The 16,095-nt window shown below is 50.3% G+C and overlaps 1 long non-coding RNA gene across 1 annotated transcript; it reads right to left on the reverse strand.

Moving 5' to 3' along the window:
- Positions 1 to 6,363: 6,363 nt before the first annotated feature.
- Positions 6,364 to 9,451, reverse strand: LOC142365631 (uncharacterized). The gene is made up of 2 exons (XR_012766513.1): positions 8,905 to 9,451; positions 6,364 to 7,262 (listed from the first exon to the last, which is right to left on the reverse strand). It is a non-coding gene; the product is annotated as an uncharacterized LOC142365631 (long non-coding RNA).
- Between the last annotated feature and the right edge of the window lie 6,644 nt (positions 9,452 to 16,095).

Consider the following 16,095-nt stretch of genomic DNA (forward strand, 5'->3'; position numbering starts at 1 on the left):
GCAAGTCAAGTTTGTCCAAGTAGTGTCGTTTAGGAGCCTCTTTATCTTAGCGCTTTCCTGTCTTCTCAAATCAGCAAGGATCTACTTCAGTTTCATTACAATCACTCTGGTAAGTGGAAATTTTACATTTACAGGTATCACCATGATGGTGCCTTGTAGGCACTTCCTTGCTTACATGCAAGTGCTGGAGGTGACCCCGCTTAAGCCCCCTTTTGTTGATTTTGTGATCCCTTCCCGTCACATCACCCCCTGCCCTTTGCTCATTGACCCTGTCCCTCACTCCCTCGCAGGGCTGCTGGTTACTCTCTCCCTCCCCCTCGTTCTTAGTTTAAAGCCCTCCTAATGAGGTCAGCTAGCCTACTGGCAAAAATACCTTTGCCCCGCTTAGTGAGGTGGATCCCCTCTCCCCCAAGCAGACGCTGATCCGCAGACAGGGTCCCACGGTCATAAGAACCCAAACCCCTGTCGCCAGCACCGGCTCCGCAGCCAATTATTGACCCGCATTATCAGTGCCCTCCTCCTCCTCCTCCTCCTCCTCCTCCCACCCTTTCCCCTCACTGGCAGGACTGAGGAGAACACCACCTGGGCCCCCATGCCCTTGACTACCGCCCTCAGAGCTCTGGGGTCGTTGCTAGGGGAAGCCTGCTGTGACGGATGCGCTCCTCCTGTCCAAACTAACTGGACTTTGGTCCAGGCAGATGCTCAACAAGCAGGCCTAACCCAAGTTAGTCCTGTTGTGTGAGGCTGTAGAAAATGTTGTATTTACTCGAAAAAGTTAAGAATTTAGGTTAGAATAAGTTAACTATAGTATAAGGCTAAATGCAACCAGAATGCCACTCGAAAGGCCTGAGATGTTGTTCTCAGCCTTGTCCCTTGTACAGACCCACCCGAGACTGGCTTAAAACCCAGTCAAGCTAATCACACAAAGACAATATTAACAAAAGATGATTAATTATCTGAAACAGGTGTATCGCAGTATAGAAGGAAACTTTTTGTATGAGAAAATTGCTCGCTTTAACTAAACTTTTAATAGAACATCTTGAAGCCTCTCGAAGTCTTTCTCAGAATTGTACCAAACAGAATTCACAGAAGAAGATAAAGGACAGGCGACGACCCCGAGCCGACCCTGAAACCAAACGGGACCTGCAACCAGCGAGGGGGAATTCTGCTAAGAGAGAAGAACAGAGAGAATTGAATAAATGATGTATTTAAGGAACTGGACGGTTGCTTAGAAACTTATGAAGATTCTAGACTTGATGCAATCGGTTTAAGAAATGTATATAAACTGGTCTAAGCGAGTTGAGCTTTGCCACTCACTCAGGTGATGGCCCAACTCCGAGTTGTCAATAGAGCAAACCTAGAGGTACTCACGTCTGGTTTTTCCCTTGTAGAGATGGCACCCCAGATGGGACTCTAGGACACAAGAGGAAGGAGAGCCAGGAAATCCTCCGGACAAGCCCCTTACCAACGCTCACTTGCCGGCAACAATAGGTGAGTTCACCTACGAGACTTGGGCACGGGTGATTCCAGACAAAACTGGGAGTACTCTTGTGTTTAAACTTGCTAAGAGCTTAGCTAAGTCCATTAGAATTTTTGTGAAAATGGGAACTGTACCCAGCGTTGGAAGGGGGACGCCCCTTGCTGAGGTCTTAGAGAATTGGAAGCAAATAACTTTGGCACAAACTTTACAGGAGCGAAGGTTAATTTTGCTGTGCCAGGAGGAATGGCCGTTCCTGACTCGGACTAGAGGAGGAGGACGACCTATGGATATTTGGCCTCCTACAGGAACAACCTTTAAACTCCATAAATTAAAATTTTTAAGGATAATATTGGAAGATTCTGGCAGCCAGGATATTGATTATTGGCATATATGGTATAATTGGGCTTATCGAAGGCGTAAACCACCTAAGACAAAAGTGAGCTCACCTCCCTCCGCCCCAGAGGCCGAGGAGCTTAATTATGAGAGATTTAATTATGTGGCAAAGTAAAATGCCAAGACTGAGAGATGATGCCGAAAAACGTGCACAAATGTCGTCTGGAATAGTTACTGACTATACTCCTAATCGGAATGATGTGAAAACTCTGTTGAGAGAATTATTCCAGATGGATGAAAGAGAAAAGATTTTCCAAAAGGACAGAGAAATTGCTCAAAGAGGGCAAGGGGTAAACCCCTGGCCCACTGAAAATCCTCTTTGCGACCTAACTACTCCAGATGGCATGCAAGCCTACCAGGTTGCTGTCCGGCAATTATTAGATGCCGTGCGGCAGTGTGGTGAAAAGACTGCAAATTGGACAAAAGTTTTAGAGTGCAGACAAAAACCTGATGAACATCCAAGCGATTACTGGACACAGCTAAAAGCAACTTTATTAAAGTATGGGGGGATGACAAGGGAAAATTTTCAGGAACCACTAGCCATTAGTGTTTTTGTGGAACAATCATCCCCAGACATTAATAAATATTTTAAAAAGCACATGCCAGGATGGCAAGGGGAAACCTTAACTGAAATACTTAGTATTGCTACCTTTGTTTGTGACGGAAGAGACGAAGAAAAACAGAAGAGAGAGTGAGCAACAGAAACAGGAAAGAAAGCGAGAACGACAGGGAAAGGAGAGGGAAATCAGTCTATTGGCGGCTGCTATAACACAAACTTACAACCCCAGGGGAAGAGGTAGGGGTCTCTCAAGAGGAAACCCGAGCGGCAGAGGACGTGGGGGAAAAGCCCCATTTCCCCCATTTCAAAACCAGTCAACTTCTAATACTCTAGAATGTTTTTATTGTGGAAATTCAGGACATCTTCAACAGGAATGTCCGCTTCGCCCAAGAAGTCCTGGACGAGGAGCCACCCCTGCATATCCACCGCGTCCTCATTCGCAGTGAAATATTAGAGACTCCACACTTGCCGGAGAAACGCGAAAATGTCCCTCGAAGGAGTAGAGGTAAATGAGTACGGACGAGTTCCTGCAAAGGTAAATGGGATTTCTGTTCAGTTTTTAGTAGATACGGGAGCAACGTTGTCTCTATTAAGCTATGCCATTCCACAAGTTTCAGAAGAAAAGGTAATTCTACGGGGAGTTGTAGGAGAAGAAGTAAAATACCTCTCTACACCCCTTCCTATTATTTTGGCCGGAAAATTGGCGTGGGGGGAAGGTTTGTGATCTCCCCAAATTCACCCGTATCGTTGCTGGGATGTGACCTTTTGCAGGAATTTGGCACTCAGATACTTCTTGCTCCTAGCGGAATCCAATTGGTAATAACGGGATCTGAAATTATACACATCCCCAAGGACGAAGTTTTATCTTCTAGAATTCCTCAAGGACTCGAAGCGGTTCCCCGGGAACTATGGAGTAACTCTAGCGAAGACTCTTTTCAGTGGTGCCCAGCGACAGGACAAGGGGCAATGGGCACAAAATGAAGCACAGGAAGTTTCGTCTGAACATGAGGAAGAACTTCTTCCCTCTGAGGGTGACGGAGCAGTGGAACAGGCTGCCCAGGGAGGTTGTGGAGTCTCCTTCTCTGGAGATATTCAAGACCCGCCTGGACAAGGTCCTATGCAGCCTGCTCTAGGTGACCCTGCTTCGGCAGGGGGGTTGGACTAGATGACCCACAGAGGTCCCTTCCAACCCCTACCATTCTGTGATTCTGTGAAGACACAGGATTGCTCTTATCTGCAGAACCGGTAATTATTAAAACAAAAGGAGGCTCGCCCCCTTCGATACCACAGTACCCCATTGTTGATGAAGCTATACCGAGTATACATAAACAAACCGAGTCTTTCTTGAGAAAGGGCACACTTAGAGAATGTCAAAGTCCTTATAATACTCCTATTCTACCCGTAAGCAAACATCGATTATTAGATAAAGACGGGGACCCAGAGTATAGATTTGTTCGAGATCTCTGTGCTGTAAATGAACATGTTATTTCCCCACATCCTGTAGTCCCTGACCCCAGTTTAATTCTTACTCGGATACCTGCGTGCGCTCAATATTATACTGTTTTAGATTTAACTGGAGCATTTTTTAGTATTCCTGTTGCTGAAGAGAGTCAATTAATATCTTTGCCTTTACCTGGCAAGGGAAACAACTGACATGGACCCGATTGCCACAAGGGTTCACTAGCTCACCTACAATCTTTCCTCAAATTTTGAGAAATGACTTCAGGGATTTAAAGTTCCCAGGAGGTTCTGTTAACCGAAGTTAGTCCTGTTGTGTGAGGCTATCAGTGAGAACCCAGCACCAAACCCAACAAACCGGTTTGGCTGGAGACTGGGCTGATAAGCGGCCAAAACTGCGTGAACACGGCAGAAAATCTGACTACGACTCAACCACTTTACGCTAGAAATATGTGCGGCCATCAGGGTCCGTCGAGCTCTCCCTCCATAGCAGCTGGCTGCGCGGCGGCGATCTCCCCTTGAGTAGGGACGCCCCCCAAAGGTTACCCCTCGAGGCCGAGAGATCCCTTACCTGACACCAGGCATCGATGGGTTGGTAAGTGACCTTTTTTTGCATGCATCTAACATTTAAGATACGTACAAGTAAGCTTACGCGATCATCTTTGTATCCCATACTAACTTTAAGCGGATGTTTTCACAGGGGCACCACCAGCTTCGCCGAGTTGCTCAGCTTTGGCCTGCGGCGAGTCCGGTGCCTAGCTGGCTGGAACCAGCTGTGTCCAGCCCAGGGCAGACCCTGGCCTCTTCTCACAGAGGTCACCCCTGCAGGCTGCACCTGCAGCGCTGTGTCCAGTTCTGGTCCCCACAATTCAAAAAAAACCCAGAAAAACAACAAACCGAAAAAAGACACAGACAGACTGGAGAGGGTCCCGAGGAGGGCCACAAAGACGATCAAAGGGCTGGAGAACCCGCCCTGTGAGGAAAGGCTGAAGGAGTTGGGTCTTTTCTCCCTTGGAGAAGAGAAGGCTCAGGGGGGACCTCGTCACAGCATGCCAGTACCAGTACTTAAAGGGTGGCTACAAAGAGGCCGGAGGTGCTCTCTTCGCGAGGAGCCACATGGAGAAGACAAGGGGCAACGGGTACAAGTTGCACCAGGAGAGAGGTTTCATCTCGATACAAGACAGACATTTTGTCTCAACGCTGGAGGTTTTCAAGATGCGATTGGACAGGGTGCTAGATAATCTCATCTAGGCTCCCTTTGCCACAAAAGGCTGGGCCAGACGATCTTCCGAGGTCCCTGCCCACCTGGGCTGCTCCAGGATGCTACAGTTCTTCAGCAGATCACCGTTTAATAACCCTTTGCTCTCTCTGGTTTGGAACAAAGTATCGGCAACGTTGCCAGCGAGGCGAGACATAGATTCCACCAGGCGCCAGAGACCTCCTAAACCTACGGCAATCACCCGGTCTCTCTGAATGTATGAGCCATGCCTAGCTGCTTCAGAATTCCCCCGCCCCCAGAAGCGGGAACACCTTCGGGATACCTTAGGGAGTTTACACAGCCAGAACTTCTCCCCGGGAAGATTAAATAAAGGTGAAGGCCTCGCGTTACTTACACGCCCGCATCACCAAACTTCACCCCATTGCTTGGGGATACAGAAGAGATGAAGACGCCTTCCAGTGGGCGTCTCTGGTGCCTCAGTAACACGGTGTTTCAAGGGCAACGAAGGATCGCCCTGCTTTCCCGTGCCCATCTCCCTTTTTTAAAAGCCATTAAAGAAAGATGAAGTTTGCCGTCTCCCCGCGATGTAGTTTTGGTTTGGCCCTGGCTGGGATGGAGGCGACTTTCCCCATAGCAGCCCTCACAGTGCTGTGCTTTGCAGTTGTAACACACCAATGTTTTGACTAACTGCTGAGCAGTGCTCCCACAGCATGGAGGCTCTCTCTCCAACCACCCCCAAACTCCAGAAAGCTGGGGGTGGGCAAGAGGTTGGGAGGGGACAGAGCCAGGACAGCTGACCCAAACCGACAAAAGAGAGATTCCACTGTGCTATGGAAGCCCCACAGCTGCCATTCAGACCGAGTGTTTTCCCCTACCATATCCCTCCTCACCAGAAAAGGGATAAAGTGCTCCAACAGGAGTTGGATGCTTCTCCAACACACTGCACTGTGCCAAAACCACCCTCGTATGGCACGCCTGTAGCGTCACGTACAGCGTTTTCTAAAGTGTTAGCAGCGGCCTACACTGGCTTTATGTACATTTGTGTACCACTTCCAAAAAGCTAAGCGTTTGCTTCCCACAAGACGCAGGAGACTGCCAAGCGGTTCCAGCGTCACGCTTCAAATGACTGGCCAAATCACTGCCTAGCTACAGAACGCTGTTAACAGACTGAAACATTCCACATACTTACGCTCCGGGGAGACACCATTTTAACTTGCAGAACTATTTCCCTCAGTAAGACGCTCAAGACAGAGGTGATATCCCCATGCTAAATCTTTATTGTGCAACTGCTGCTCAAAAGCCTTTGTTACCTTCCACAGACACACGTCACAAAAAATGAGACATCGACAGTAGCTAGATTGACGGGCAACAGACGAAATCCATTCAGTGGCGGTTCGTACACGTGGGGCAACTCTTGCGGTGCAAAAATCTTAGCCAGGCGGCCAGCCCAACTGACGGCCACCCAGAATACGTAGATGTACGCGACAGACAGGCTGCCCACCCTCGGGCCCTTCATCCACAACCATCCGGAATCCATGTGTCAGGCCCAGGTGAGCAGCACGCTTCTTCCCAGCGGGCATTAAATGCCCAAGAAGCTGGAGAAAGGAAGTACAAAACCGTAAACAAATAAAATAAAAAGCCACACACAAAGAGGGGAGAGGGCAGGAAGGGAAGGAAGGAGAGCAGAGAACCACCCAGAGAAACCAGTTAGCCAATTCCTAGCAATTCAGCCACTGCGCTTCAAACTACCGTCTGTCCGCCTGCAACCGACATTTTCCTCTCTCTCTCAACCATGACAACAGGCATCAGACTGCGCTCCAAAGCGACACCGCATTTTGCACCAGAAGTACATACCCAGGGATAAGCAGTGCTTTATATCCCTACTTTCAGTCAAAAAGCTCAGTTCCGTTACAAGCTAGAGGCAAAAGGTTACAGCGCCAGAAAACCCAAAATAGCCTACCGCGCCCTATCAAGAGGGAAAGAGTCTAGTAAATTAGGAACTAATTACAGGTACAGTTTAGTATACAGAAAGCTTCCCCAGTACTTACAGATTCACCAGAACCTTCTGCTTCAGATAACCTGATAATTGGCTCCTTAGGCATGACTAGGAAAAGCGTCGGAGCTTGGGGTGAAAGATCACGGAACGCAAGGCACTGGAGGAAGAGCAAACAGTTAAAACGTGATTGGCTTCAGAGAAAGGCAATAGCTTAAGCAAATCAATATGCCCCACTGAACTCGTGCAGAAGCAGGTTACCGGATACCCCAAACGCAAGCCGAAACGTTGACTTTTCTTACGTGATATCAATACTTTCTATACACAAAATACAACGTATTTACAGAGCCCCCTCCAGAAGCGGGATTCAGCATGCAAGATGATGGGGGCAAGGAGACGGGCCAGGACTTCACATTAGCGACCTCCAGTATGTTTTGATTTGGGTTGACCATTTCCTAAGCACTTTTTCCATTCGATGTGGTCCACGCAGAGGCAGGAGACAAAGGGCTTAACTGAATCAGCAAAGAATTCGGCGAAGTGGAAGATCAGCAGCCATTTGTTTTCCATGCTACAGAGAACTCCAGTACTGAGCAAAAGCATAATCACAGGAAGCCTGCAAGTGCAGCGTACCAGTCTGTCTTCTACATTGCACATAAACCCTACCTTCAAGAGCAGAAGACATCCCTAACTGTTAACTGTCAGCAGTTTAATAACAAAATGATACGGGATACTAACTTAAAGTTACCATCGTGTAGGTAAGGGCTGCTTCCCCCCCCCCCCCCAAGTCTGAGCAGTTCGCTCGAGTTCCTAGCACGTCGTGGTGCACCAGCATCCGTGAACCTTGCAAGCATGCTGTTATCACGGCCCCACCTCACCACAGCAACGAGATCTGGGAAGCTTTTGCAGCCTGCAGGATGACCGGTTTCTAGATTTGTTTTTTGTTTTGTTTTTCACGAAAAATAAGAAAAGCTGTAATTCTTTGCTTTAATAATCCAGTTCGGGGCTTCAGAACCAAAGCCTTGCACAGCAGAGCTGTGAAATCTCTATAATGCTATTACGAGGCACATCAGGACATGCATTTCTCCTATGCAGAACTAACTCCTTACGGTCGCTACTCAGACGTCCACTGTTTACACACACCCCACATCCCCACCCCCCCCCCAGCCGAATCCCCGAGGACACTGACTGCGTGTGCTTAATCTACGGTTTCAAGACTATCATCCTACACGAGGCAGGACCGCTCCCATCCCTCGGCAGCAAACTTTGCACGACTTGCAGTGCCAAAGGGATATCACGCGGCAAACGTCTGCGGCTGCCACCAAGAGCGTTACCGTCAGAGGCCCTCCTCTGCGCACGCGCGCACGCGCCACGGTGGGGCTGGGAACCGAGGCGAGCCGGACAGCACCAGCAACCCAGTACGCGCCGCGGCAGTCGGGGGGGGCACCGAAGAAGCGCGATGTTTTAGGGATGGTGCAGTAGAGAGCGCCACAACCCAGAGAGGCCCCGCCCGTCCCCCGTCCCTCCACCCACCCTGCCGCGCTCCCGGGCACCGCGCAACGGGCCCTCGGCTCAGGGTGCCTGCGAGCGCGGGGGAGGGAAGGGAAGGGAAGGGAAGGGAAGGGAAGGGAAGGGAAGGGAAGGGAAGGGAAGGGAAGGGAAGGGAAGGGAAGGGAAGGGAAGGGAAGGGAAGGGAAGGGAAGGGAAGGGAAGGGAAGGGAAGGGAAGGGAAGGGAAGGGAAGGGAAGGGAAGGGAAGGGAAGGGAAGGGAAGGGGGACCGCGCACAGAGCAAAGCCGCGGCGACCTCCTCGTCCTCGCAGATGACGTTGGCGAGGAAGCGCCTTCCCGAAGACAGTGGCGGCGCCCCAATAATCTCGTCAGCCACGACAACGCCCCTTGTCGCCCCCGCGCTTCCTCCACTCGGCCAGGCCCTCCGCGGCGCCCATTGGGCCGCCAGATCGCCGCCGGCCGATCCCGCGTCTCGATGGGCTGTCTCGTCTGTCGTTTTCGCTTGTCCCCGCCCCCCTGGCGGGGCCGCCCTCGTCGACCTGGTGCTTGCCGGGGCTCAGGGAGTTTGCGTGCTCTCGGGGCGCGGAGGGATCCGACCCGGGGGCGGAGGGAGAAGACGTTGGCCGAGTCCGCGGAGGGATCTGCGCCGTGTAGTGCTGCGACCCTGTGGGCGGGCAACGAGGTCTCACAAGAGGCTGGTGTAGCTAGAAGTACTGCTTACTGTTATTTATTACCGCAGCAAGTCCACCCCAAACGTGCTTGTGGCTTTTTGGCGCTGCTCCCTCCAGTCACATGACTGCTTTTGCCAGGGCAGGGCAGGCCTTAACTTTTCAGAACATTTCGCAGAGCCAACAGAAGGTGCTCTAAATTGTTCCCTGAAAGCCCCACTTCAATTGCAGCCGTTTCTAAGCTGCACGCCTCCCGGGAGAAAATAAAATACAAAGCGTGTGTTCAGCACTGGTGGCTTGAGGGCTGGAGGGCAGATCAAGATAGGACTTGCGCTAAGCTGGGTAGGAGGCTTTTAGAAAAATAGGCAGAGCCCCCAAAGCTGCCCGAGGGTGGTCTGTGGTGCCCTGCACCCCCGGGGAGAGCGAGCAATTCGATTGCTCTACACAACTGTAGTGTAACATACATAAACCCTGCTTTCCTCTATATCGGGCTAAGGATAGCCTTAGCCGCCTTTGCGGCAAGGGCACGTTGTCGGCTCGCGTTCAACTTGGTGTCCACCAGGAGCCCCCCACGTCCTTTTCTGCAAAGCTGCTTTCCAGCCAGTCGGCCTCCAGCATATACTGGTGCATGGGGTTGTTCCTCCCCAGGCGCGGGACTTTGCACTTCCCCTTGCTGAACTGCACGAGGCTCCTGCCTGCCCATTTCTCCAGCCCGTCGAGGTCCCTCTGGATGGCAGCACAACCCCCCGGGGTATCAGCCACTCCTCCCAGTTCTGTATCATCAGCAAACTCGCTGAGGGTACGGTCTGTCTACCCATCATCCAGATCATGGATGTGGGAACAGTGATTGCCAGTGAAAACGGAGGAAAAAAATCGTCTGTCTGTAGATCTCCTGTCTTATTTATCGGAGGGGGGGGGGGTGTGGTGTGGTGTGTGTGCGTAGTGTGGTGTGTGTCTTTAGTCTTCCTTTTCTGACCAACGCCCCAGTAGAAGCCCTTCCTACGATTCTTCACACCCCTTGCCAAATTCAGCTCCGGCTGTGCCTTAGCTTTCCTCATCCCATCCCCACGCACCCGGGCAGCATCCTTACATTCTTCCCAGGCTGCCTGTCCCCGCTTCCACTGCCTACGCGTTTCCTTCTTGCGCTTCAGCTCGACCAGAAGGTCCTCACTCAGCCACGTTTGTTACCCGTGCTGCGCGCGTTGGCGTTGAGACGCTTCAGTTGGGCTGTCGACCGCATCACCTTTTTGGAGGATCGCGCCCCAGTTCCTTTGCGGCATTTCTCAGGTGTTCCCCTGTTGGTTCCTAACGCATCAGCAGCCCCTGGCTCTTCTCTGTTGCTCAAAACTCCATCCCCTTCCCCCGCCGAGTCTAGTTTAAAGCCCTCCTTGTGAGTCTGGTCAGCTCGTTGGCGAAGCCCCTCTTGCCCCGCTTGGTCAGGTGAATCCCATCAGCTGCCAACAGACCCGGCTTCTCAAAGGTAGATCCATGATCACAGAAGGCAAAACCTTGAGCATGGCACCAGCTACGCGGCCAGGCATTCACCTGTTCAATTCGCCTCCTCCTTCCTGGACCCATTCCTCTGACTGGGAGGATAGAGGAGACCACCACCTCTGCTCCTGATTCTTTTAACGTTGCTCCGAGGGACATATAGTCTCTTTGGAGGGTTCCAAGTTGCCTCGTCACACCCTACACGGAACAGTAGGAGCGGATGATAATCTGTAGGGTTCACCAGGCTCGGCAGCCTCTCAGTGACGCCACGGATGCGAGCTCCTGGTAGGCAGCAGACTTCTCCAGAGAAACCGTCTGGACGGCAAATGGGTGCTTCGGTGCCTCTCAGTAGGGAATCTCCAATTACTAATACCTTACGTGCTTTTCCGGTGGCACTGGTTCGAATGCGGGTCGGTGGTTGGGTCAGCTTTGCATGGCTGGCTTGTCCTGGATCCTGTCCGTTACTCGCGTGCTCTTCAGTCCCCAAGCCCAGAGCATCCTGTCTGTTATGTAGGGACACTTCAGGAGAGGGGGGAGGGTTCTTCCTTCTAGCCCAAGCACAGACAAGCGTCCAGCCTCCTTCATCTCGTGAGTTACTTGCGTCAGTCAGCTCGAGGTTGGATTCAGGCTCACCTTCCTCTTGCGCAGCCTTAAGGCTCGTTGCGACGGACCGCTCTTGAGCTCGGAGGAAGTGACCCTCTAATATTAACCAGCTTCCTTGGGCCCCTCTTCCCTCCAGGGCCCTATCCCACAGGACGCCTCCAAGCAGATCCCTGAAGAGGCCAGAGTCGGCTCTCCTCAAGTCCAGGGTTGCGAGCTTGCTTTTTACCCTCCTCTCGGGATCCTGAACTCCGCCATCTCACGGCCGCTGCAGCCAAGGCTGCCTTTGGCCTTCGCATCCCCAACGAGCCCCTCCTTGTTGTTCAGCAGGAGGTCCAGCAGAGCACCTCTCCTCGTGCTTTTTCCCCATACTGCGCGCGTTAGCGTGCAGGCACTTCAGAGAGGCACCCCAGCACGTTGACTCCCTAGAAGGGGCTCTGGGGATTTCTCCATTGATGCCGTGAAAAGCCGGAATTGAAGACTCAATAGTTGGCAGACTGTTAAGCAGGTATTCTTTATTGCGACGCCGGGCACACGGGGGATCTCTCCTCCAAATGTGCGCGCCAAACACCCTGTCATTTCAGGTTAGATACAATCACAATATACAGATTCATTATATTTCCGAGAAATGCTTAGCATATTCATGACTTTTCCAAAAACTAATTAGCATATGTTAATGTCTTTAACGCATGTCTGTTAGCGTCCTCGGGTGGTCTTTGAGGGTCTCAAGGTGAAGGCTTATACTCCTCATCACAGTGTCTGCTGGTTGACCTTTGTTTCTGCGCAAACTCAGGTCTAAGATTACGTATACCGTGTCCTTCCAGGTTGTTTTGCTCCGGTCTTGTCGCCCTCTTGGTGCCTCTTTACCTCTGTAGCTTGGTGCATCTGCCCTCCCAAGGCTGAGCTGTCCAAATAACATTATTTAGGAGTCTCTCTATCTTAGAGCTTTCCTATCCCTCCCCAAAACAGCAAGTCAAGTTTGTCCAAGTAGTGTCGTTTAGGAGCCTCTTTATCTTAGCGCTTTCCTGTCTTCTCAAATCAGCAAGGATCTACTTCAGTTTCATTACAATCACTCTGGTAAGTGGAAATTTTACATTTACAGGTATCACCATGATGGTGCCTTGTAGGCACTTCCTTGCTTACATGCAAGTGCTGGAGGTGACCCCGCTTAAGCCCCCTTTTGTTGATTTTGTGATCCCTTCCCGTCACATCACCCCCTGCCCTTTGCTCATTGACCCTGTCCCTCACTCCCTCGCAGGGCTGCTGGTTACTCTCTCCCTCCCCCTCGTTCTTAGTTTAAAGCCCTCCTAATGAGGTCAGCTAGCCTACTGGCAAAAATACCTTTGCCCCGCTTAGTGAGGTGGATCCCCTCTCCCCCAAGCAGACGCTGATCCGCAGACAGGGTCCCACGGTCATAAGAACCCAAACCCCTGTCGCCAGCACCGGCTCCGCAGCCAATTATTGACCCGCATTATCAGTGCCCTCCTCCTCCTCCTCCTCCTCCTCCTCCCACCCTTTCCCCTCACTGGCAGGACTGAGGAGAACACCACCTGGGCCCCCATGCCCTTGACTACCGCCCTCAGAGCTCTGGGGTCATTGCTAGGGGAAGCCTGCTGTGACGGATGCGCTCCTCCTGTCCAAACTAACTGAACTTTGGTCCAGGCAGATGCTCAACAAGCAGGCCTAACCCAAGTTAGTCCTGTTGTGTGAGGCTGTAGAAAATGTTGTATTTACTCGAAAAAGTTAAGAATTTAGGTTAGAATAAGTTAACTATAGTATAAGGCTAAATGCAACCAGAATGCCACTCGAAAGGCCTGAGATGTTGTTCTCAGCCTTGTCCCTTGTACAGACCCACCCGAGACTGGCTTAAAACCCAGTCAAGCTAATCACACAAAGACAATATTAACAAAAGATGATTAATTATCTGAAACAGGTGTATCGCAGTATAGAAGGAAACTTTTTGTATGAGAAAATTGCTCGCTTTAACTAAACTTTTAATAGAACATCTTGAAGCCTCTCGAAGTCTTTCTCAGAATTGTACCAAACAGAATTCACAGAAGAAGATAAAGGACAGGCGACGACCCCGAGCCGACCCTGAAACCAAACGGGACCTGCAACCAGCGAGGGGGAATTCTGCTAAGAGAGAAGAACAGAGAGAATTGAATAAATGATGTATTTAAGGAACTGGACGGTTGCTTAGAAACTTATGAAGATTCTAGACTTGATGCAATCGGTTTAAGAAATGTATATAAACTGGTCTAAGCGAGTTGAGCTTTGCCACTCACTCAGGTGATGGCCCAACTCCGAGTTGTCAATAGAGCAAACCTAGAGGTACTCACGTCTGGTTTTTCCCTTGTAGAGATGGCACCCCAGATGGGACTCTAGGACACAAGAGGAAGGAGAGCCAGGAAATCCTCCGGACAAGCCCCTTACCAACGCTCACTTGCCGGCAACAATAGGTGAGTTCACCTACGAGACTTGGGCACGGGTGATTCCAGACAAAACTGGGAGTACTCTTGTGTTTAAACTTGCTAAGAGCTTAGCTAAGTCCATTAGAATTTTTGTGAAAATGGGAACTGTACCCAGCGTTGGAAGGGGGACGCCCCTTGCTGAGGTCTTAGAGAATTGGAAGCAAATAACTTTGGCACAAACTTTACAGGAGCGAAGGTTAATTTTGCTGTGCCAGGAGGAATGGCCGTTCCTGACTCGGACTAGAGGAGGAGGACGACCTATGGATATTTGGCCTCCTACAGGAACAACCTTTAAACTCCATAAATTAAAATTTTTAAGGATAATATTGGAAGATTCTGGCAGCCAGGATATTGATTATTGGCATATATGGTATAATTGGGCTTATCGAAGGCGTAAACCACCTAAGACAAAAGTGAGCTCACCTCCCTCCGCCCCAGAGGCCGAGGAGCTTAATTATGAGAGATTTAATTATGTGGCAAAGTAAAATGCCAAGACTGAGAGATGATGCCGAAAAACGTGCACAAATGTCGTCTGGAATAGTTACTGACTATACTCCTAATCGGAATGATGTGAAAACTCTGTTGAGAGAATTATTCCAGATGGATGAAAGAGAAAAGATTTTCCAAAAGGACAGAGAAATTGCTCAAAGAGGGCAAGGGGTAAACCCCTGGCCCACTGAAAATCCTCTTTGCGACCTAACTACTCCAGATGGCATGCAAGCCTACCAGGTTGCTGTCCGGCAATTATTAGATGCCGTGCGGCAGTGTGGTGAAAAGACTGCAAATTGGACAAAAGTTTTAGAGTGCAGACAAAAACCTGATGAACATCCAAGCGATTACTGGACACAGCTAAAAGCAACTTTATTAAAGTATGGGGGGATGACAAGGGAAAATTTTCAGGAACCACTAGCCATTAGTGTTTTTGTGGAACAATCATCCCCAGACATTAATAAATATTTTAAAAAGCACATGCCAGGATGGCAAGGGGAAACCTTAACTGAAATACTTAGTATTGCTACCTTTGTTTGTGACGGAAGAGACGAAGAAAAACAGAAGAGAGAGAGAGTGAGCAACAGAAACAGGAAAGAAAGCGAGAACGACAGGGAAAGGAGAGGGAAATCAGTCTATTGGCGGCTGCTATAACACAAACTTACAACCCCAGGGGAAGAGGTAGGGGTCTCTCAAGAGGAAACCCGAGCGGCAGAGGACGTGGGGGAAAAGCCCCATTTCCCCCATTTCAAAACCAGTCAACTTCTAATACTCTAGAATGTTTTTATTGTGGAAATTCAGGACATCTTCAACAGGAATGTCCGCTTCGCCCAAGAAGTCCTGGACGAGGAGCCACCCCTGCATATCCACCGCGTCCTCATTCGCAGTGAAATATTAGAGACTCCACACTTGCCGGAGAAACGCGAAAATGTCCCTCGAAGGAGTAGAGGTAAATGAGTACGGACGAGTTCCTGCAAAGGTAAATGGGATTTCTGTTCAGTTTTTAGTAGATACGGGAGCAACGTTGTCTCTATTAAGCTATGCCATTCCACAAGTTTCAGAAGAAAAGGTAATTCTACGGGGAGTTGTAGGAGAAGAAGTAAAATACCTCTCTACACCCCTTCCTATTATTTTGGCCGGAAAATTGGCGTGGGGGGAAGGTTTGTGATCTCCCCAAATTCACCCGTATCGTTGCTGGGATGTGACCTTTTGCAGGAATTTGGCACTCAGATACTTCTTGCTCCTAGCGGAATCCAATTGGTAATAACGGGATCTGAAATTATACACATCCCCAAGGACGAAGTTTTATCTTCTAGAATTCCTCAAGGACTCGAAGCGGTTCCCCGGGAACTATGGAGTAACTCTAGCGAAGACTCTTTTCAGTGGTGCCCAGCGACAGGACAAGGGGCAATGGGCACAAAATGAAGCACAGGAAGTTTCGTCTGAACATGAGGAAGAACTTCTTCCCTCTGAGGGTGACGGAGCAGTGGAACAGGCTGCCCAGGGAGGTTGTGGAGTCTCCTTCTCTGGAGATATTCAAGACCCGCCTGGACAAGGTCCTATGCAGCCTGCTCTAGGTGACCCTGCTTCGGCAGGGGGGTTGGACTAGATGACCCACAGAGGTCCCTTCCAACCCCTACCATTCTGTGATTCTGTGAAGACGCAGGATTGCTCTTATCTGCAGAACCGGTAATTATTAAAACAAAAGGAGGCTCGCCCCCTTCGATACCACAGTACCCCATTGTTGATGAAGCTATACCGAGTATA

Source organism: Opisthocomus hoazin, chromosome W (assembly GCF_030867145.1).
Source record: "Opisthocomus hoazin isolate bOpiHoa1 chromosome W, bOpiHoa1.hap1, whole genome shotgun sequence".
Classification (NCBI taxonomy): Eukaryota; Metazoa; Chordata; class Aves; order Opisthocomiformes; family Opisthocomidae; genus Opisthocomus; species Opisthocomus hoazin.